Source organism: Marmota flaviventris, chromosome 10 (genome assembly GCF_047511675.1).
Source record: "Marmota flaviventris isolate mMarFla1 chromosome 10, mMarFla1.hap1, whole genome shotgun sequence".
Lineage (NCBI taxonomy): Eukaryota > Metazoa > Chordata > Mammalia > Rodentia > Sciuridae > Marmota > Marmota flaviventris.
The window spans coordinates 86,219,495-86,242,652 of NC_092507.1; the positions used below are offsets into that span (position 1 = coordinate 86,219,495).

A 23,158-nucleotide genomic window follows, 5' to 3' on the forward strand; every position below is an offset into this window, starting at 1 on the left:
TAAATTATTTGAAGCATTTACTTTCGGCTGGAGGCTACTTAACAGCGGCATGGTGTGCTGGGGCGACCGTGCGCACATATTCTATCACTCGATCCGCATCAACAGCCCTGTGCAGTACTGACGCATCAACCATGAAGAAACAGACTCGGAGAAGGCCCCCACCCTTTCCACTGTTTCCTACATGGTTACTCCCAACCTCGTGGAGGCAAGGGGAGGGCAACCAGGACTTCTGACTCCAAAACGTTTGCTTTTTGCTAATGGCCCCTAAAATTGTAAGTAAATATTATGTAATTTTTTTCTAATCAAGCAAAGTGAGCAAGGACTTGAGGGGAACACCCAAAGCACAGTGGGAACAGATGCGAGTCCTTGCAGGTAGCTTTCCTTCCAGGTGCGCTATCTGTGGTGTGGCCCTTGGGTTCCCCACTAGCTCTCCCTGCAGACCTGGGCGTTCTGATGTCAAAGGCTGGCTTTTGGGGGCAGCTGAGGAAGTCTGTGCCTCCTGCAAGGACACACAGCTTCCCCATCTGGACAGAAGGGCACTTCCCCACTTTCCACCCAGTTTGCTTCGACCCCTCCCCCAACCCGCCAGCTTCTCCAACTTTTTCCATGCTGCCCAAGTCCAAGGGATCCAGGGCCCTTCTAAGGTCTTGTCCCAGAAATAACGATGCACAAAAAGAGCTTGTGATGAGGTGGCTCTTGCACTGCCCACCTCGAAGGAGGTGGGACCCCCGGAGCAGACAGGGCAGTGCCATCAGGGGAGCCATCAATGTTTACAGCACCGAGCACCTGGGAGCTGCTGGAGACGCTAATTCTCGGTCAAAGACCCTGAGTCTGTGAGAGTGAGACCCAGGAATCTTTGATGAACAATTTCCTTGGTGGCTTTTCAGGCATGCTAAAATTTAGGGGACCAAGGCATCTCCCCGAGGAGTGGGACACAGAAAGCACCTAGAAGCTCCTAAATCCTCGGCCCAGGTGGGGAGAGGCTGGGAATCCTCTGCTACTAAACACTGAAGTTGCTGAGGGGGGTTGGAGACTTAAAGGGGCCTCTGGGCTTTCTCAGTGCCTTTGGCTTTCTCAGTGACACCGTCCTTCCCATGTAAAGGGTGAGTAACCCTTCTTAATACAGCAGCATTTAAAGGACACCTCATACCCAAACCATGACTGGGACACATGCCTTTGACCCATGTACACTTCTCCCCAACTTCTCAAAGAGCTTATAGAGACTGGACTCTGCCTGCTAAAGTCCTCTGACAAGACTGGTTTTAGCTGGGGTAATGGCAACTCATCACCTTGAACTAGGGAGAGCAGGGAGGTGGGGCTGGAGAGGTGCCCCCAGGGCAAAGCTTGCCAAGAGGCAGTTGGCAGGCTTGCATCATGTTTCAACATGGCCTGAGGTCATTTTCATTTCCAGAAGGCTGTTGAGAGGACCAAGTTCCCCAGAGTGAATTAACAAGAAATAGGGACACTATCAGAGGATTCAGTGGCACCAGGTGGGAAAGACTGGCTTGCGCTTGAGTGACATGGCACCCTGGGCAACTTGACTGGAGGCTGATGATTTGCACTACACAGAGGAGTAAAACTTCTCTTGGTTCAGGGATATTTATTTCTGTAGTGACAAGGGTAGCAAGACTGGCCATTAAGGCAGATGGGGAGTTGAGGCCCTGGGTTCCCAGAGATGACACGAGGCCAGGCTCTGCCTGCAGCAGGAGTCACAGGATCTCTAGTCCAGGAAAAGCAAAACCCAGCAGGAAAGCTAGATTCACCAGCAACTAGGATCCAGTTTTCCAGTTTCATCTACCCAGTAACCTCCAAGATGCCCCTATCTCAGGTGCAGAAACCAAGGCCTTGGGGCCAGCACTTTCATATCTAGCTGACAGAGACCTCAAGGTGAGCCCTAAAAGACTCGAAGGCCAACATCGGTTTGCATTCAAGTTCAAGCTCTCCAAGCATCAGGACACTACCCAGGGGCACCAACAGTGCTTCTTCCCCCACCCACTGTGTCCAATAACAAAAAGATACAAATAGAAAATCACTTTATGGGATGGGGGAGATCTAGTTTTGAATTAATTTTCAAGTCTACTCTCCAGAGTCAGCACCAAACACAGAAAAATGAAATCTGAAGCTAGAGCCACCTGTAAATCAGCCACTAGGGGGCAGGCTTGTCCCAGTACGTCCCCTCTCCCCCAAGCAATTTTCTACTGCTGGGTTCTAGAGTCAGATTTCATTGTGCCCAGTAGAGGGAATGGTCAGCTCCTGGGTGGACTCTGCCTCAGGTCGGGGTTGTCCATTTTCCCTTAGCTGATTTATTTTTCTGTCCCTTCTTCTCTTCCTCCTCCTCCTTATTGTCTTTTTGCCCTTCTTTCTCCTCCCCCTTCTTCATCTCCTTCTTTCTTCGTACTGGGCATTGAACTCAGGGGTGATTAAGCACTGAGCCACATCCCCAGCTGTTTTTATTTTTTATTAAGGCAGGTTCTCACTAAGCTACTTAGGGCCATGGTAAGTTGCTGAGCCTGGCTTTGAACTCATTATCCTTCTGCCACAGCATCTGAAGCCAGTGGGATTACAGACACTTGCCACAACATTTGGCTCCCAGCCATGTTTTCTTTTGAGACAGGATCTCACTAAGTTTTCCATACTAGCCTCAACCTCATGATCCTCTGGTTTCAGCCTCTTGAATAGCTGGATTATAGGCAGGTACCACCATGCTCAGTTTAAATGTAAGCCATGCTAAAAGCCACATATAGTATTTGAGAGCATTTGGAAATAAGAAATGGAAAATGTTAATTGTGAGATGAGGCTCGATTGTCATGTGTATCTTGTACACATGACAGTGTGCCACTGTGGAGTGAAATCCAGGGAAAGAAATAGATCAGAAGAGTCCAGCCTATTAAAAATATTGAGCAGTACCAGGTTTGGTGACATGCCCCTGTAATCCAAGCTACTTGGGTAGTTAAAGATGCCCTCTTCCTAGCACCTCCCCCCAGCCCTGTTTTGTCAGAGTTTGACATAGAGTGGTGTCATTTTGATGGAAAACTTTCACCATTAGCTCCACCTGTAAGTACACAGGAGTTCACGGCTGATAGACATCCTCAGCAAGGACACAACCAATGTTGGTTTCCTTGAGTTGTCTTAAACTGATGGCAACAGTTTGGAGTGTGTGTGGTTGTAGGTGTTTAAAACCCTTTAAAACTAGGAAGGCAAGCATGAGGACTATAAAAGGAATAATCACCAATGGCCAAGAGATAGGTATGCTGATCCAGCTTGTTGCCTGATTATTTATTTATTTTTAGTATTGAAGATTGAACCTAGGGGCATTATACAAGTGTAGTAAAAGGTTGGTCTCCCCAGTGTCAATCCAATAACCAGGACACAGTTTTCAGAAAAAGGAAAAAGAATGTATGTTACTTTTCTAGCAAAGGAGGAACATAGGGGACTGCTGTCCCAAAGGCTGTGACCTGCCCATCAGCAGGAACAGGTTGTTTTTAAAGAGGTGTTTCAGAGAAAATGAGATTAGAAAGGAGAAACCAGGGAGGAGAAGATCAGGGAAAGGAAGTTCAGGGAGGAGAAGGTTAAGGGGAAAAAAAAAATTAAGTTTCAAAGCCACAAGGGATATAGTGAGAAACTGATATGACTCCATTTTTGAGAAACCAGCCTCTACCTCAGAGCAAAGCCTGTCCAAGGAAGGGGGCATGACCCTTGTCCTTGGAAAAACACACAGAACACTCCTAGGCACATACCCACCCTGCTGAGTTGTTTATCTACAAATACCAGGAGATATCTGTGGTGCCAGGTGTCACTGACTCCGTTAGGCTAGGTGAGGACCCATAGCAACCCCCAGCAATCACCAATCAGCATGAGACAGGGAAAATACCTGGGATGCCAGATGACCCTCCCAGTAGTTTATGGTGATTGATAATATGTTGGGAAACCATGTAGTCCAGCACATACTCCCCTCGTGGCTTGAAGCAATCAGTTCAAAGGAATCCCCCTCTTGTACTCACCAATCACCCCTACCCAAATTGTTCCCACCAGTGAATGTGCTAATCCTGTTTTAGAGTTGTTTTATGATTTTCTCTTGGCATGTGATGCTTTGCTAAGAGATGCTATGATGTATGTGAAGTCCCTGCCTTCCCCAAAGAGTGTATAAAAAACTGCTCAAACCCTGGGCTCAGGGCCTCTCAGTGTCACCAATTGCTGTGTGAGCAGAGGACCCAGCTAGCTCGCAATAAACGCCTCTTTGCTGCTTACATATATCTCACTCTCTGGTGGTCTTTTGGGGGTCCCGATCTGGAGCATAACAATAATAAAAGAGCATCAAGTGAAGCCCTGTTACACATTCCCAACCCCCTCTTCTTTGGAGGAACTGGGGATTGAATGCAGGATTGTTTGATCACTGAGCACATCCCCAGTCCTTTATGTTTTTATTATGAGACAAAGTCTCACTAACTTGCCCAAATTGTCCTTAAGCTTGCAATCCTCCTGCCTCAACTCCTAAGTTGGTGAAATTACAGGTGTGTGCCACGGTGTCAACTACAACCTCTTTTTTTTAAACACCCACCCCCAAATTTTATTCATTAAAGAAGATAACACAAGTCACATTTTTAAGAGAGAGAGAGAGAGAGAGAGAGAGACAGAGAGAGATTTTTTAAGAGAACAAGTTTTATTTAAAGGATAGAACAGAAACAGACTTCTCTCATCACAACATCATACATGTATTCTGTAAGAGAGAGAATTTTTTAATATTTATTTTTTTAGTTTTCGGTGGACACAACATCTTATTTTATTTTTATGTGGTGCTGAGTATCGAACCCAGCGCTCCACACATGCCAGGTGAGCATGCTATCGCTTGAGCCACATCCCCAGCCACAAGTCACTTTTTACTTTTTTCTTTTTCTTCTTTTGGCACCAGGGGTGAACCCAGGGACAGTTAACCACTGAACCATATTTCTAGTCTTTTTCAATTCAGTAAATACAACCTAATGGAAGAGATTGAATTGTAAGTTAGAAGTGAAAGATGGAGACCAGGCAGAGATACATAAGGGAGTTTATTTTTCAGACTTGACAAGAAAGACCATCTCTCTATGGAGAGAGGGCAAAACAGGCTTGAGTTCTGAGTCTTTTATGGGGGAGGCTCAGGAATCAGAGCTGAGCGGGTCCCAATGCTGGTGGTTAAGGGTCAGGTTGGTATGAGGGGGTGGTGAGCCTTTCTCAGAAACACCCTTGGGTGGGAAAGTGAAGCTTTTTCCTGAAATGGCAGCTGTCAGTTAAGATGGCCATCCAGGTACTAAGCAAGGACCTTATATTCCCTCTTTTTTGTTTTTGTGTTGGGCCCCATAGGGAAGAGGAATGTAGGTCAATCTTCTCTAACTGCTTCCTGCTGGGAAAGGGCAGTGTTTGAATCATTGGGACACTGAGGGAGGTTGAGTGGTAGTGGAATGTGTCCCAAGTGGCCCAGTTTTGGTGAGGGATTAGTATTCCTTCAGTAGAGGAGAGCTGTGTTTTCCTATGTTCAAGGTCTTGTTGGAGTTGTTTTATCTTGTCCTTTACTATACCAGATTGATTGACATGTTAGTAGCATTCCTCCTGTAGGTTCAGACAAATCTACCTTTCTTGGCCATAAAAAGGTCAAGGCCCCTTGGATTCTGCAGAGCCACAGCAGCTAAAGAATCAAGATGCCATTGTATGGCTAGTATGGTTTGAGCAACTTGCTGTAAGTCTCTTGGAAATTGGAATGGTAATCCCTGGTGGTGACACCCCTGGGAGGTAAGTGCAGAGTGAGGGAGGAGGGCAAAAATGAAAAAGGGAAGGATAGCACTCATGGTTCTGCAGTGTTCTTGTGGTCCTCAGAGACCAAAGGAAGATTGGAGGTTCTGGCCTTGGAGAGACACAGAGAGGGCAGAGAGGACTGTCTTAAATGGGGGTTAGAAACTCGATATGGAATGTCCTCAAGGTGGGCCACCAAACAAGTGGTAATAATGACCTGATAGGGTCCAGTCCATTTTGCAGAGAATTGAGAGGAGGAGGCAGGCTTTTTGAGGGTGGTAAAATACCAGGTCACCAGGAGACAGAGTGGGAGAAAGAGAAGAGGCAGAATTGGCTTTGCCAGAACAATGTCTGTCCCTGTGTTGACAAAGAAGGTTCCTAATGTATGCAAGAAGGGGCCAGAAAAGATGAGGAGCAAGGGGTAGTGGAGAATCAAGGGTTTTTAGCTGAGCAGGGAGGTGGGCTGTCCATATAAAAGCTCAAAGGGGAGATGTTGAGTGGCTTCTTTGCGAGGGCCTGTGACAGAGAAAGAGCCAAGGAAGGAGTTTAGCCCAATGTAAATGTAATTCAAGGGACAGTAGATAATGAGGGAGGCTCCCTTTACCAAAGTGAAGGCTCTGATGAGGGCAACAAGTTCAGCCTGCTGATATTGGGAGTGGAGGCTCTTACACAACTGAGGCTAGAGAGTCTATTGCCTGCCCTGTTCCATGAATTCGCTCCTGAAGGAAGGGGGAGCCATCTTTAAACCAAAACTCAGAGTAAAGTTGCCAAGGGGAATGGATGGGGAGGTTGAGAATCGTGGTGCTGGGCCAAGATCTAAGTTAACTTTTGTGTCTCAAGAGGAGACTTGTCACTGCCATCTCTTGGGGGTAGAGTTGTGAGGAGGAGGGGAGGAGAAGGGTAGAATCACTTCCCCAAGGGAACTGGTGTGTGGATAAAGAAGATCCCTAGGTGAATGGAAGAAGGTGTGTGGTCATTGTCCTGGTGAGAAAAGTTTTTGGGAACAAGTCTGCTCTTCAAAGAGAGGGACAGCATCAGCAAGGAGGGAGAGCAGGTGTTGTGATTGGGCAGAAAAAGGAGGAGGTTTTGAGACAGATGTGAACGGGCTCGTGGTGTGAGGTGATAGAAGGACTGGGAATGTCCACCTCAGCAGTGGGTCATGGGAAGGCACTGGCCAACAGAATAGGGGATGGTCCTAAGGTAAGGGTGAGGGTCAGAGGAGCAGTAGGTGAGTCTGCATGGAAGCTTCTATGAGGGGAGAAGGAGAGCATAGCCCCCAACTTTGTGAGGATGTCCCTTCCCATAAGGGGAACAGGACACTGTGGAATGACCAAAAAGGAATGAGTAAAAATTAGAGAACCACAAGCACAAACAAGGCTAGGTGACTGTAAGGGTTGGTAGTCGGTCCCCAGAACACCTTGAGGACTGAATATGTAGCCCTGTATCTAGGAGGTAGGAGACGGGCCTACCTGACATGTGCAGTGTTACCCTGTTTTTCCATGGAGTGATGGTAGTGGTTGAGTGATGGGGACCTGGATCTTTTCACTCCTCTGCAGCCAGTCCTAATAGTTGAAAAGGGGAACTGAAGGGACAGATGTCTGGGGAGCCCGCATGTGCTCAGGGAATGTGAACAGCCCAGTGTCCCTCTTGATGATATTTAGGACAAAAATCCAGAAATTATGAGGCTTGGGACATATACAAGCCCAGTGACCCATCTGACCACATTTAAAACATCATCTGATTGGTCCTGAGGGACCATCCCATGGGCCAGTGATACCAGGGACAGATGGCTTGAGCGAGCATCTGATATCTCAGCTTTCAGTCCTTCTCATCTCTCTCATTATACACCTTAAAGGTCACTTCCAGAACCTCAGCTTTGGGATTTAGAAGCCCCTTCTCAAAGCATGTGTCACAAGGAGACAAAATCGCAATGTATGCAGTCCAGGGAGAGAAATAAAGAATGTCCACATTCTTCTGCCCCTTTCAGTGCTGTATTCACTCAAATTATTCAATACATTTTCACTCTATAGGTTCTTTTTTAATATTTATTTTTTAGGTGTAGATGGACACAACATCATGCCTTCATTTTTATGTGGTGCTGAGGATTAAACCCATGTCCTGCCCATGCTAGGCGAGTGCTCTACCACTGAGCCACAATCCCAGACCTCTATAGGTTCTTAATCAAGAAAATGACAATCCTTAATGCTAGGCACTGCAATATGCATAAACAATTCACAGCAAACAATTCTAGATTAATTTTAAGCACTGCAAGCACACTTAATCATGACAGGCTAATGACAGACATTCCCTCTGCATGCTTATTCTTCTCAAGCCTGCTTGCTGAGCCAGTCCCCCCAAAATACCTTTTACCTTGTAGGGGAACCAAAGAATGCTTCTCCCTCCCTGTTCTCATGGGTAGGTTTTAGGAGTCTCTGCTGTGTCTCTAACAACTCTCTTCCAATTTTTGTCTTTTCTTTTTAGTACTTATAAGGTTCTTGCTTAGCACCTGGATGGCCATCTTAAATGGCAGCTGCCATTTTAAGGAAAACATTTCACTTTCCTGCCCAAGGGCGTTTCTGAGAAAGGCTCACCACTCCCTCATACCAACCAAACACTTAACCACCTGCATTAGGGCCCTCTGAGCTCTGATTCCTGAGCTTCCTCCATAAAAGTCCCAGAACTCAAGCCTGTTCTGCCTCTCTCTCCTACAAAGGGATGGCCTTCACTTGTCAAGTCTGAAAACTAAACTCATGTGTATCTCTGCCTGGTCTCTGTCTTTCATTTCCTGCTTATCTGTCTTTCATTCCTTGCTTTCCTTTCACCCTCATCCCAGGTTTTCAGTTTTTTTTTTTTTTGAAAAAGAATGTTTAAATACATTAATTTTACATGCCAGTGTATCCAATTAAATGTATAAAGTATAAATACAAATTAAAGAATGCATTTCATTGTGTTCATATGGGCTCTGGTTCTCCTCACAGATAGACAATTTTCTTAAAATTAAAACTTCCCCCTGGAGTCACATCAATATTGGATTTATTTATTCACTTATTTGTTTATGTACTTTTGTGGTTCTGGGGATGGAACCCAGGTCCTTCTACATTCTAGGCAATTGTTCTGCCACTGAGTTATATCCCCAGGCCCTCAGTTAATTTTTATAAGTTCACTCATTTCTGTAGAAAAGCATAGGTTCTGAGTTCCTAGATTGTACAGGTGAAATTGGCCAGTGTTCCAGAAGGGGATCTAGACTCTTTTGATGCAGATGAACAAAGGAATATGCACCTTTCAGTAGCACTCCAGGGAGTGGAACCCAGTCCCCTTCTGACCCAGCCACCCTTACACACCCAGTCCTGTCTATCATGACATCCTACAGTTGTGGGATGTCTCACAGCACAAATGAACCTAGATTCAAAAGATGAGGAATTCAAAGAGCAATCTGGGTGCTTTATCCCCAGGGCTGTGTGGGGACACATGCAGCTCACAGTACTTATACAATTCAATAAGTCTGGACACACTAGAATGTTTGCAAATCCCTTTTTGGTCATGAAAACCCTTAAAACAACCAGTGATGACACTTCTTATATTGCAGATCTCCCTTGCCTTTATTTGATCTTAGAATCCAGCAGCAGAGCAGAATGAATGCTGTTCAGAACTTGCCCCCCACCACACACGCAAGTTAGACATAGAGCCAGAGGAAAGAAAGTGTCATAAAGAGGGGTGAGGCACACAGATCGCTGTGTGGGTGACAGATGGGCTGGCTGTGTAGGACATGGACTCTGCTACCTGTTCAAGAATGAGCTACAGTTTGCTTACACATCCAACTGGGTTCTAGTTCACTGTGTATGAAGAAGCCTTCAGGCTCAAACTAGAACACATACACAGGCAACTTTAGGATAACTCAAAAGAAGATCCGGTGGACCTCCTTGGATGGGAAGCTAAGGCTAAGGTTACTGCATAACCCCAATAGCCTGAGTCCTCAGCAGGAATCATCATTTAGGGGATCTTGGTCTAGGACCAGGCAGCACAGGCAGGGTCACCCATTTTCCCACAGCCACCTCATCCTTACTCATCCTCTGATCATCTGCTGATTGAAAATCTTGTGTCCCTGAGTAGGGAGAGATGGGAAGTGTTAGGGGAAGATCTGTCAGTTATGAGCAGCCTTCTCCCCCACCAGAAGATGGTAATTTATTAAGTTTAGTTTAGAAACATTTGCAAGTGTTATCTACCTATATAATTCTACTATTTTGATAAAATCTAATTTGGAACGTTTTATTGGCCATGACTACATTATTTCAGGAAAGACATGGTAGCAGGATGACAGGCAAGGTTTTGTAACGCCCAGAGACCCTGTTTAATTCTCATTGCATCCAAAGGCCAAGACACCAGGTTTGTAGGTCTATGTGGAGACCCACAAGGATGGGTAGGCCTTGAGGGTCTGGGTGGCACTGAGATTGCCTAAAAAGGGCTTTTTGAAATTTTACTGTCTATTTAGAATGTTCCAGGCCTCCTGTGTTCCCCTACATGGATTATGACAGTGTAGCCACAGATAATGACCTTATTTCAATTTGATTCTTTGAGTTCCTGGGAATGAACTTCATTGATTAGCAAGTACTTGGTGGTATTTCTCCATCAGCCCCTGGACTATTCCAGTGTCAAAATCAGAAAACTAGGTAAAACCATCATGGAAGATGTCAGAGGACTAATCTTGAGATTCTGTTCATTTCAGACTATTTATTTATGGACCATCCATGAAACAAAATAGTTTCTTCATGTGCATGAAGCATATAACCCATTGTAAAAATCCAGGTCCCTAGTTATGACTCTATACAGACACATATGGCTCTATACAGAAGGTCCAATCTTCAGGGGCTTCCTTCCAATGTAGCCCCCAGCATCTGATTCCTTTCCCCATCCACACTTCAGGCAGTGTCTGAAGTGCTGGGCTCTGAGTTTCCTTCATGATCCCTCTACATACTGGTTATACATCCAATTGCATAGAGGGCAGCTTTTTATACACACCCAACTAGGCAGCTGTTGGACAGGAACAGTGAATGAGGCCCTGGTTGTAGAGAAACATGCAGCCACATTGAGGACATGAGACAGTACGGAAAATAAGGACCTTTGGCTGCCTAAAGTCCTTCAGTATTGCTGTGAGCTCAGCACAGAGTTGGGAACATCTTCTGGGGTGGATGGCACCCTGGGCATCATAGCTCTCCAGAGGGGCAGGGTATATCTCTAGGCTCAACTGGTTTAGTCTGGAAAAAGCACAAGGCCCTGAGCTGGGAGCAGCAGCTCAGGGCAGGCAGGATGGCTTGGAGCTGGGAGTCCGTGATCTCACAGGCTTCCAAGTCCAGGCTCTTCAGGGTGGCTGCAACAGTCTCCAGAAGAATTTTGAGGGGCTCCAGACTAAAATTGGTCAGTTTGATGCCCTTTAGATCCAGGTGTCTGAGCTGGCTGGTGTTTGGGCATCGGGAAAGATAATTCCAGTCTGAATCCAACAGCCGTCAGTTGGTTATTGCGAGGGCCTTCAGGGGCATCTTCAGGTGCCTAAGGAAGAACCAGGCAGTTAGTTCTGAGGGAAAAGATGAATTGGCCCAAACCCAAGGTCACTGTGAAAATCTGAACATGGTTGACATTTTGTAGAATCTGCTCATTCAGGTCACTCCATTTCATCCTGAACTTTCATCACTACTTGTGTGACCAGGTGGGTCCTCCATCTCTATGAATGTCATCCTCAAAGACAAGCAGAAAACCACATATCTAGCCACAGGAAGTCAGGAAGAGTCATGTACGAAAGAAAAATCCAGGAAAGATGTGGCAAAACACACTGGGGTTAACCCCTGCAGGGCTCACTCCCTGTCCCCTCAGCAAGTCATCACCTGGAGATGGTTGTAGAGAAACATGCAGCCTTCCCAGGTTGTCATTAGAAGTGGGCTCCTCTGCTCCCAGATGGAGGACACAGAGCGTCTTGTTGAACAGGTACAGGTGTGGGGGCTTCCCCTCCTTCAAAGTCCTCACCTCTACCCTGCATTGTACCCCTGTCACTAGACAGGCCTCCCAGGGAAGGAGCCTCACACCCACCTCACTAGCTTCTGTCCCCATCAACTGGCTTCCCAGTATGGTGGCACTTCCCAGATCATGGACCTGGTTTACCCCTTTGCTCTAACACAGGTTAGGAGATCCAGCTTCAGGATACAATAGAACAGATGATGGGTTATTCACCTTCCAGTGACTTGTTCACCATGAGAGTGTCAGTGGCTGGCACACAGTAAGTGCCCTTTCATATTTACTGATACTCGTCTGCAGAGGAAGCTCACCCTCCTTACTAACCTCAGCACCTGCTCCAGGTGGCCCTCGAGGAGAAGGACAGCATCTACACAGAACTTCTGGAGGAAGTTCATCCTGAGGAACTTCGAGGTGAGCTGGGCAAGCAGCCACTCCTGCTCCTCTGGGGAGGTGTGGGCAGGTACGAGGACCTGGGAGATAAGCAGCTTCCTCAGGTTCCTCATATGGCCCATGAAAGGAGCACAAGCAGCCAAGGTGGAGGGTGCCCAGGTGCAGTGCACTTCCACCCTCTGGACAGAGACCAGCTGCAGCAGTCTCAGGACCTTCCTGGTGTAGCTGGTGGGTTTCCCAAAGATCTTCAGCTTATTGCAACACAGGTACAGCCTGTCCCTTCTCTGTGTGACCCACAGGAAAAAGTGGGTCAGGAATTCATCCTGAGGCCCTTCTGTGAGACACAAGTATATGACTATCTTCAAGGGCAGCTTAGCTGCCCTTGCTGGACCAAGTTTTAATGTTCGATTCTTCTTAATGTCCTCTGGTGACCAGGCATCAAACATGGCTCCAGACCACATCCTCCAGAAGTTCTGGGGAACATTCCACAAATCCAGCACCTGCAGTTTCCACCTCCTGCAGGGACAACAGCAGAGTCTCAGCCCTGAGGCTCCTTCCTTCCCTCTCAGCTGCTGCCTCCTGCTCCACCTCTTCCTTCTGTCTCACTTTTCTCCATCCACTTCCCTCCAATCCAGCCTGGTGCCCCCACTTGTACAGACTGAGGCAGGGGCAGTTACAGCCTCCTTCATGGGTCACCACAGCTGCCACAAGCACCTCCACATCTGGAAGCCTTTCCCAGATGGGGCTCAGCATGGCCAAGGCCTCTCCACCCCTCCTTGCTGGCAGCACTGGAAGCCTATGGAGCACACTTCAGCACCCACTCTCCCTGCCTATACCCATCCCTTCCCTGGTACTGAGGGTGCTCCCTTCCAGGCCACCTGGGTCCCACTCACCTGGGGTGATCCTGCTGGGCAAGCAGCATGTCCAGCCCATCCAGGGCCACTCGGATCATCTCCACCTGTGGCTTCCTCATCAGGGCCCCCAAGGGCAGGTGGGTGAAGGGCCAGGCCTTCACCATTTTCTTCAGGACCTCAGTGTGTCCCCTGCTGAAGGCCTCCACAAAGAGTGGTGGGAAGAGCTCTATGGGCAGGTCCTCCAGATCCAGGACAGCCCTGGACTTGTCACTCAGCAGGCTGCACCCTGCCAGCTCCAGCAGCGTGGGTGGGGACTGGATGCTCATCCTGGGGAGTCTGCAAGAAGAAGGATCCTGGAAAATGGTCCAGGGAAAAGACCACTATCCCATCCATTGCCAGCCACTGGGAAGGGGGTACTGGGGAGTCCAAAAACTCACTCCAACCTTAATGGGGGAAAGCCTTTGATTATTATTTTGTCCTTATAAAATGGGAATTAGTGTGTCATGTGACTTAATGCAGCAGGCTCCTCAGTTTCAATAACTACAGTGGCTCAGAAAGGAGTTGCACTCACATGGGTGGTGTTATTTTTAATTTCAAAAAATTAAATGAGCAATTATAAAGCATGTGCCCATATTATAAAACACTTGGAAATTACAAGGGTGTCTCATGGATGTCTATTACACAGGTGAGATTCTGCCACCTTAGGGGGGAGTTGAAGTGAACAAACAGATCAGAACAGAGTTTGTGAACTGTTGCATGAGATAGTTTGAAGCTTTTTGTTTAATTTGTTTAAATAAATTATAAAATTACAAAACTACATAAGCCCTAAAGTATAATTTGGGGGATGAGGCAATATTGGGGATTGAATTCAGGATACTCAACCAGTAAGTCACTACCCCAGCCATATTTTGTATTTTTGTTGGAGACAGGGTCTAACTGATTTGTTTAGCACCTTGTGCTGCTGTGGATGGCTTTGAACTCTAATTCCCCGGTCTCCTCAAACTCTGGAGTTGTTGGGATTACAGGGTTTTGCCACCACACCCAGCAAACCAGTATAATTTTAAAGGCACACAAAATAAATATATTTATTATCAGAAAATAGAATTTCAATCAATTAGAATGAAAAAGGATTTCAATCCACTTCCTTGGTTAAGTAATTTTAAATTGGCTTCATCTGGAGCTCAGTGGAAGAGCACTTTCCTAGCACATGTGAGGCACTGGGCTTGATCCTCAGCAGCATCATTATTAAGTGATGGGCTGGGAACATAACTCCATTGATAGAGTGCTTGCCTCACATGCACAAGGCCCTGGCTCAATCAGAATACCTTCATATAAAAAAATGGATAAATAAATAAATTACATTGTCCATATAAACTTTAAAAAATACAACAATTTATAAAGAGAAAAAGTGAGGGGCGTACGTGCACAAGCCTGTAATCCCAGCGCTCTGGAGACTGAGACAGGAGGATCATGGGATCAAAGTCAGGCTCAGCAAAAGCAGGCGCTAAGCAACTCAGTGAGACCCTGTCTCTAAATAAAGCACAAAACAGGGCTGGGTTGTGGCTCAGTGGTTGAGTGGCCCTGGGTTCAATAGCCCGTACCAAAGAAAGAAAGAAAGAAAATTGAAAGTGACATAAACCAAAGTGGAAATCCTAGTGTTCAGGATAAAGGTAAAACTACAGTGAGAGGCAAAAATCAAAGTTCTAAATTGGTTCATGAGAAAAGACAGGAACAAAATTGTTCCTGAATCTGCACAGGTGAGGCGGGAACGGGGTGGTGTTCAGAGCGGTGAGGGACTTACTGAATCTGTCCAGGGTTCTCGGAGCCTCAGCAGGCCAGGCTGGTTCTCCTTGGGCTTCAGGACTCTTGTGTTTCTCTTCTGGCTCCGCAGAACCTTTTATGGACCTCTCTGACCACGCCCCCACTTCCATCTGATTGACTGGCATCCAATCAGAAGGCAGTATCTGATCACGTTCTCCAATCTCTACCCATTTAATCCTGACTGGATTTTCTTCCTCCAGATTAATTGATTGAATTTGATTCTCATGCAGGTGCTCAGAATCAAGGAGAGTGTGAGAGTCAGGGATGCTTCCCTCCGTGCACTACACACCATGGACTCAATTTTGTCCATATGTGACTCTCCTGTTCCTCCCGTGACACAGTAAAGCACTGAACTCCTAAGAAAAAACAACACCTGAAAATATCTTTCAAAGGGATCTTTGGCCATATCAAAATTATTTGAAACATTTTTTTTCTGAAAATTCCATAGTAAAAATAGCTTTTTGAAGACATGGTGTCATCCACAAAGACCACAGAATGGAAACCATGTTTACAACAGTCACACAAGTGTCAAGTTACCTTGCAGCAAATCTTGGCACACTCAGAGAGGAAGAGCACATAAGTAGGGTGGAATCAGTCTTCTAGACTTAGGGCAAGACTTCTCCTATTTGGCTCTCTGTACTGGGGATTGAACCCATTGGTTCTCTACCACTGAATCACATCACCTGACCTTTTTATTTTTTTGCTTTAATTTGGAGATAGGATCTCATTAAATTGCTTAGGTCCTCACTAAGTTTCTGAGGCTGGCCTCAAATTTGCCATCCTCCTGCCTCGGTCCCCTGAGTTGCTGTGATTACAGGCATGGGTCACTGTGCCCCATCAGACTTGGAAAAGTCTGAAATCCACTGAGGGTGGAAACTGTGGGCAATTTGGGAATTGGAGAGAAAGACACAGTGTTGGACCAGGGAGGCCACCAACTGAATAGTCTTCCTTCAGAATCGGGGACCACCCAGAGCACATCTCCCAGGCAACCTTTGCTCCAGGCAGTTTCCATGGCCCTTTAGGCTTTGAGAATTTCACAGGCAAAGGAAGATTTGAAGAGCCTAAGTAAAAAGTAATTCAGGAATTGAGGAAGCTGAGACAGAAAGAGATGGAGTACTTGGATGATGAGCCATGTGAGGGGAGGACTTACAGGGAAGATATAGAATGAATGGTTTGATTGTTGGCAGTTACAGAATTGCATTTCTGCTTTGTTGTTCTGTCTTTGTGTTAGTCAGTTTTTCACGCTGTCACTAAAAGACCCAACCCCAACACCTACAGAGGAGGAAAAGTTTATCTGGGGGCTCATGGTTTCAGAGGTCTCAAAACACCCACAGCAGATTCCATTCCTTGGGCCCTCACCTCCAAGGTGAGGCTGAACATCATGGCAGGAGATTGTGGCAGAGGGAAGGTGCTCACATTATCAGAGAACAGAGAGGGAGATGGCCCCTTGCCAAATACAAAATATACACACCATATTCACACCCCCAATGATCACCTTCCTCCAGCCACACCCCACCTGGCCCTGGTTATCACTCAGTTAATCCCATTGGGAATTAACTGACTGACAAAGTTAAGGCTATAAACCAATCATGTCTCCTCCAAAACCATTGTCTCACAGGTGAGCAGTTGGATGACATAGCATCTAAACTGTGATGGTTTTCTTGGGTATCTTGTTGGAAAATATTCCTGGTCACATCACAGTTGGATACTTACAGTTGAGGTTATCTTTGGTTTCTGTTTCACATAATAAATTACCACAAATGACCCACATTTAATCTCCTATGAGTGCAGTGAAGTGGGGCTAAGGCTATTTCAGAGACCTCATTGCTTTTTAGGTTCCAAAACATTTGAAGTCTAGTCTCCGATTGAATTCTAAATTTCTCTGCCATTTGTGTGTGTGTGTAGCCAGAAAGGGTGACTTCATGCCACAGCCCTGCCTTCTCTTACCACCCTTGACTTGGTGCAGGAGGCAGGTAGATGTTACTGTCAACATAAGTCACAACAGACATTAGCTCTTCAAAGAACAAGTGTAGTCAGACATGATAGGGCAGGAATGCAGGACACCTAAAGAAAGATGAGTCAGAGCCCCATCCAGGAGGCAAAGGGAGACAGAGTGTCAAAGGCATCTTTGAATCAATTAACACTGGCTCCATAGATTCAGTACCAAGGGTGGCCTCAGTTCAAGGACAATAGGTGGCAACTGGCCAGGTGGCCTCTTTGAAAACGTGTGTGGGGGGTGTGAGGGTTAGGGTGGATTTTATGCGCAGCTGAGGTTGGGGCTGACTGGTTTGTGATAGATTCTGAAATCAGGCAGGGCTGCCCAGGAACCTTCCCTTCACAGCACTCTGCTTCCACTTCATCAGGATTTGACACAGTTACTGCCTGTTGATTTGAGCACCATTTATGTTTCCTCCTTGGGATGAAGATTTTTTTTTCTCTGGATGCTTCACATAATGGTTAGGGTTTGATTCTATCTCAGTGCCAGGATGAACTTTTCCTGGTTGGTCCAGACCCCATTGGAGGGAATTAATAGATGACTAGGAATCAATGTTGAAACTCATTGAGCCACATTTAAACAACAAGATGGGTTTTGAGGGAGTGGCTCTCAGTGTCCCTCCACCAGGAAGTCACTGTGAAATGCAATTTTGCCTATTCATTAGGCCTTTACTATTTGTCCTTTACTATTCTATGAAGAGTTAGACTTTTGCAGAAATTTTATGAGTATAGATGTTCATTTTAAAAAAAAAAATATTTAGGTCCTGAAATCATTTGTTTTTATCTTATTTTTTTATTTTCTGTCACTGGGGATTGAACTCAGGAGAGCTTTACCACTGAGCTACATCCTCAGATTTTTTTCACTTTTATGAATTAATTACTTAGTTAATTAAATTATTCATTTATTCAGCTTGGGTACTAAGGTTTGAATGCAGGGGAACTACACCACTGAGCTATATCCCCAGCCCTTTTTTTTTTTTTTTTAATTTTATTTTGAGACAGGTTCTCACTAAATTACTGAGACAGGCCTTGAATTTGAGATCCTTCTGCCTTAGCCTACTAAGTCGATGGTGTTATGGGGAGTCCCTCCAGAAAGAACTCTAAGTCTGAATTTCAAATCAAAAGAGATCTTTACTTGCCTGACTAGGGACTGTCACCCACCACAGAGAGTCAAGCTCTGTGAGAGGACAGCAGCTTCCTGATCCATCCAAAGGTATTATAAGCACAAAATCCACAACTCAGTGACTTGCTTATTCTTGTGTAAACTAGCCAACCATAGAAATTAAAACATTAATAAGTGGGACCTCTAGGCTATAGGCAGGACCAGAATTTTTCAGCCAGCAAGCCAGCACATTAGCTTTGAAGTTCAGTTGACCACAGTCCTGGGTTCAAGCAGGTGCTAGACAGTCACATCCTGAATTTGGGTGGGGGTCAGCAGGGTGAGAATCTACTTCAAAGTCATGTAGACCCACAATAGCATGCAAACACAGGATGTAGCTCTCCATGACCACCACTGCATCTTGAATAGGGTACAATTTCTTGGGTACAAAGTACAGAAAGGCAATTTTTTAAAATAAGAAAACAGCTTTCATTTCAGTTTCTCAGAAGCAGCTCTTGTAACAGTTTTTCATAGGAGGAAGCAAAATGGAATCTCAGGCCTTCCTATGACAGTTCTTGCTTTATAAATGTCTTATCTCAATTTTCAAAATTTTATATCCATCATCTATATTTTTAACTAATCCATAACCTATAACTGACACACTTATTGATTGTATTTATCAGTTCACAGCACAGCAGATGGGATTACAATTGTTCACCACCACACCCTGTTTTGAATTACAATTTTGAAAAGGTAGAGCATTTGCCTAGCATGCACAAGGCCCTGGGTTTGATCCCTAGCATCAATAAATAAAGAAAAGAATAAATACATAGATAGATAGGTAGATAGATAGATAGATAGATAGATAGATGAGAGACCTGTGTTCAAGTAAAAGTGTTAGAGGTTTTTTTTTTTTCCTTCTTAACCAATTAATCTGATTTTAGTTATGTTCAGGAAAAATATCCCAATGATAACTCTTGATGATAAACATTTAGAATAGTCATGGTTAAAAATCTATTAGGATATTACTATAACCAGCTATTAACAAGGTGATTCGATTGGCATACATTTAAATATAGTGTCCAGAATTATGTTTGAAAACATATAAGATTTTTTATGAATTTTTGTCATTTTAAAGCAAATATTAATAAAATATACAAATAAATATAATTTGAAAAAGTTATGTTATATTTGACAGGACTTCCCATCATATCAAATTAGGCTAATTGCCTTAATGTCTCTCTTCTAGAAATCCCTTAAGCAACTATGGAGTTCTTGGAACATCCCAATGTTAGCTCAAGGTCAAATGACAGTGTAGACTTTGATCAAAGAGAAGTTAGTCAATAATCTCAAAAGGTTTAAAGCACTTAATGAATCCTGGGGTTCTAGATCATTATAAAAGATAACTCATTTAACCAGAGTGATGAAAGATATGTAAAGCTAAGACAGAAAGTATGTCCTATGAAATGATACTTCAACTTTTTTTTAAGAGAGAGAATTTTGTAATATTTATTTTTTTTTAGTATTCGGTAGACACAACATCTTTATTTTATTTTTATGTGGTGCTGAGGATTGAACCCAGGGCACCGCACATGCCAGGCGAGCATGTTACAACTTCAGCCTCATTCCCAACCGATACTTCAACTTTTAACAGAGATGACTCAGTTTTCATTTTCCCAAGTAATCAGAGAACTTGATAAAACCAATTGGAACCCTAAAAACTTACTCTCCTCTCCTCTAGTACTGAGCATTGAACCAGGGGCACTCTACCACCAAGCTACCTGCCCAGTTCTCTTTGTTTTATTTTGAAACAGGCTTGCCAAATGGCCAAGTGTGGTGGAATCTCGCCATCCTCCTGCCTCAGGCTCCTGAGAATCTGGAGTTACAGGCATGGCCCACCTCACCAGGCTTTAATGAACTTCTTAAAGTGCAGCTGTTTGAGAGATGTTCAACTGGAACATTCCACATGGAAGTCATTACTGCTTTTTATTGTCTTTGAAATCATTTGCCCATCAATTTCAAAAAGTGCTTGAGAATGAACCATAATAGATTCCACTGCAGTGCATAAGAAAGGCTCTCCTGGAGTTTCTTTGGAATTTGCAGGTCCCATTCTGTGTTTTATTAATCTCTTGAGAGCCAATGATAAAAATCCTATAATCTTCTTTGGAAAGTTAGGGGTTTGGAAGTATTTCTTGTGTGTGTGTGTGTGTGTGTGTGTGTGTGTGTGTGTGTGTGTGTGTTATAATGTTGGGGTTTTGGCAGAGTCCTCTTGAAAGTCTATTATCAAATGACCAAGCTCAAGGACCTTCTCCTGCATGGTCCCCTACCCTCCACTTTTGTGAGGTTTTCATAAAAATAAATTCATTTTGATTCTGCAGTCCTTCACAATAACATCATCAGCTGGGAAACTGTGACCATAGAATATCCTCAGCCTTCACATGGTCAGTGTTGGCTGACATGGTCAGTTGTCTGAATCTCATGGCAATCACTTGGCATGCATGTCGCTGCTGGACTGTGTGTGTGTGTGTGTGTGTGTGTGTGTGTGTGTGTGTGTGTGTAGTACTGAAGATTATGTACCTGGGGCACTTTACTACTGAGATACACCCCCAAAACTTTTTATATTTTTATTTGAGACAGGGTCTGACTAGGTTGCCCAGGCTGACTTGGAACCTCTGATCCTCTTGCCTCAGCCTCCCAAGTTACTGGGATTGTAAGTGTGCACATTGGTCCTGGCCAAAGAGCATTTAAAACCCTCAAGAGATTACATTGCACCTGGGAGCAAGTACCATAACTGAAAGGAGAATAATAGCCTCAGACTGCAAAATTCCTCTGGATGAATGTTATACTGATACAAAGACCCTTAAATAACTCTCAGACCACACTTTGCCATTCCAATTAAGCCTTTTTTTGCTGTCCAGCAGCAGACACTCTATTCTCTAAAAGCGAGATGGTCAGAGTGGTGAACCCCCTTCATTTTTGCCTCATATTTAAGCAAAAAAAAAACACAAAAAGGGTGATTAGGGGGTCTAGCCAATGTAAGCAAGCACACTTAATATGTAAAGAAGAGTAGTGTAGTACAATTTTATTGATGTTTTTATATTAACCATGTTTTAGACTCTGTAATGGGGAACAATACTCTAAAATAACAGTTGCTGTTTCACCAGAGATGTACAAAACTTCATTTGTCCAGTTAGTTGCTCTAGAGAATAAAACTTAACAGACACAATGTAATTAATATTTTAAGAAGTGTTTGTCATTTTAATATGTAAATCAAACTTTGGTTTATATCAGCACAATAATATTTGATCTTAGGGAATAACCTTGAATACTTTTAACTACTTCTGTTACATATATAAACAACTTAGGTATAAAGAAAAATTTTAATATTTATCCTTTATTTAAGATGTTTATATTACTTACTTAGACCCTATTGTTTACTTAGATGTATTATAATTAGATTTTACCATATAAAGACTTTCTTACCTGGAAACATGTTTTTTACAAAATATATTTTTATATTTAGAACCTTTTAATAATTTTTAATCCATGGATCCCTCTTTTTTGTTTATACCTTAAAATAACCCGTATCAATTTCTGAATTTAGATAAATTAATCCATTTTAATAAGAGGAAATATATTTACAGTACTCTAATTGAAATGCAGTTGAAACCTCTTGACTTTTTGTATATGGAATTATACCCACTGGGACTTTTAACTTTTAGTAACCTTGTTTTTGTGATAACAAAGTAATTTTAATTTTTTTAAATTTACAAATATATGAAAATACCAACAGTGCTTAAATATTTTACCTTATGGAATTTAAGGAGTTAAGATTACTTGATATTATATTCAACAGGGAAGTCCTGTCAAATATGACATAACTTTTTCAAGTTATATTTATTTGGATATTTTATTAATATTTGCTTAAAAATGGCAAAAATTCATAAAAAATCTCATATGTTTTCAGACATAATTCTGGACACTATATTAAAATATGTGTCAATCAAATCACATGGTTAATAACTGGTTATCGTAAATTCCCAATATATTTTTAACCATGACTATTCTAAATGTTTATCATCAAGAGTTATCATTTGGATATTTTCCCTGAACAAAACTAAAATCAGATTAATAGATTAAGAAAAAAAAAAAAAAAAAAAAAAAAAAAAAACACTAACAAGTTTACTTGAACACAGGTCTCTCATCTATCTATCTATCTATGTATTTATTTATTCATTTATTTATTGTTGCTAGGGATCAAACTCAGGGCCTCATGCATGCAAGACAAATGCTCTATCTTTTCAAAATTGTAATTCAAAACAGAGTGTGGTGGTGAACACTTTTAATCTCATATGCTGTGTTGTGAAGTGATAAATACAATCAATATGCCTGTCAGTTATAGTTTCCAGATTAGTAAAAAAAAAATATAGACGATGGATATAAAATTTGAAAAGCGAGATAAGACATTTATAAAGCAAGCACTGTCATAGGCAGGCCTATGCTGCCTTTTATGAAAAACTGTTATAAGAGCTATTTCTGAGAAACTGAAATGAAAGCTGTTTTCTTATTCAAAAACAAATGCATCTCTATACTTTGTACCCCACAAATTGTACCCTACTCGGGATGCAGTGGTGATTGTGGAGAGTTACTTTCTGGGTTTGAATGCTATTGTGGGTCTACATGACTTTGAACTAGATTCTCACCCCGCTGATCCCCACCCAAATTCAGGATGTGACTGTCTAGCACCTGCTTGAACCCAGGACCATGGTCAACTGAACTGCTAAGCTAATGTTCTGGCTTGCTGACTGGAAAATTCTGATCTTGCCTAGAGCCCAGAGGTCCCACTTATTAACGCTTTAATTTCTATGATTGGCTAGCTTACATGAGGATAAGCAAGTCACTGAGTTGTGGATTTTGTGCTTATAATATCTTTGGATGGATCAGGAAGCTGCTGTCCTTTCACAGAGACTGAGACACTGTGGTGGGTGACAGTCCCTAGTCAGGTAAGTAAAGATCTCTTTTGATTTGAAATTCAGACTTAGAGTGCTTTCTGGAGGGACTCCCCATAACACCATCTATTTAGCAGGCTAAGACAGAAGGATCTCAAATTCAAGGAAGGTCTGTCTCAGTAATTTAGTTATAACCTGTCTCAAAATAAAATAAAAAAAAATCTTAAAAAAAATGGGCTGGGAATGTAACTCAGTGGTGTAGTTCCCCTGGGTTCAAACCTTGG

The 23,158-nt window shown here is 43.6% G+C and overlaps 1 pseudogene; it reads right to left on the minus strand.

The window, feature by feature from the left end:
• Window positions 1-13,336, minus strand: part of LOC114081544 (rho GTPase-activating protein 29-like) — a 37,415-nt pseudogene extending 24,079 nt beyond the window's left edge.
• Window positions 13,337-23,158: the final 9,822 nt, after the last annotated feature.